Raw genomic sequence first — 1,167 nt, 5'->3', positions numbered from 1 at the left:
GGGTAGAGTTTGAGAAATGGGCCCTTTAGTCCCGGTTTGAGACACGAACCGGGGCTAAAGGGTGCGATGCCCTTTAGTCCTGGTTTGAGACACGAACCGGGACTAAAGGGTTTGAGACAAGGAAGTGTTGTGAAGACTGGAGGTGGCCCAACACCAACAGAGCCTGCATCTGTTGCCAAAGCATAATAGGTAACAACGTGGACTGAAGGTTATATGTAAATTCAGAAGGTGGATGGTTTGCATAACTTGACACGGACCTGTACCTTTGTTAGGATAGTAAATGTTGATCTATGTAGTAATACTGTAGAAGTTGGGCCATCTAAGCCATTCTGCTCATTGTATGTAGGGCCTAATTGTGTATTTGTTGGGCTATAATATAGACATGTGCTTACATTCAAAACGGAAATTTTCGAATTAAAAAAAACGGAATATAACATATGCACGCCTTCGAAAAATGTTGTTCGGTTTCATTTCCGTTTCCGCATAGAAAATTTCGTCTCCGTTTCTCTTCTGTAAATTTCCATTTTCACTTTCTTTTTTCCTCTGCGTTTCATTTTTCCGTCTAAAAAGCGGAAAGTTTCCACTCCATTTTCATCCCTATCTCATCGATCAAATATCTTATGTAAATCAATTGCTCCATCGCTTCTATCTCACTTGAGTTATACCAGTAACATTCTAGCATCATGTCTAGCTCTCACGAAGCTTCTCAAGCTCTGATCCATCCAACACACCACCTACTTAAACTTTCTGGCTGATCAATCCATTTCGTCGTTGCTTTTACTTATATCAGCGTCAAGCTGTGATCCATCCAACACACCACCTACTTACACTTTCTGGCTGATCAACATCCACTCCGTCGTTGCTTTTACTTATACCAGCGTCAGTCCAAGTTGTGTGAAAAGCAAGATCCAGATCCTTCCCTTCCCTTGGAGACGAGGCAGCACAGAAAGACAAAATGCGACTTATATAGGTGAGGGAGTCCCCTCCTAACAGGCTAGTCTTTTTTGGGGAGTGGGCCCAAGTACTCTCATACATCGGTGTTGCTCCCCGGTTGGACCTTGTTGACGCACGGGGGTGAAAATGCAGGTTAGTGGACCCGGATTGTCTAACATATCTCATAATTTTACTTGTTCAGGATATCCCAGCAGGCACCGTTGGTAAAGCTCA

Source organism: Triticum dicoccoides, chromosome 4A (assembly GCF_002162155.2).
Source record: "Triticum dicoccoides isolate Atlit2015 ecotype Zavitan chromosome 4A, WEW_v2.0, whole genome shotgun sequence".
In the NCBI taxonomy this organism is placed as follows: domain Eukaryota; kingdom Viridiplantae; phylum Streptophyta; class Magnoliopsida; order Poales; family Poaceae; genus Triticum; species Triticum dicoccoides.
Note: the sequence above shows the minus strand (reverse complement) of the source record.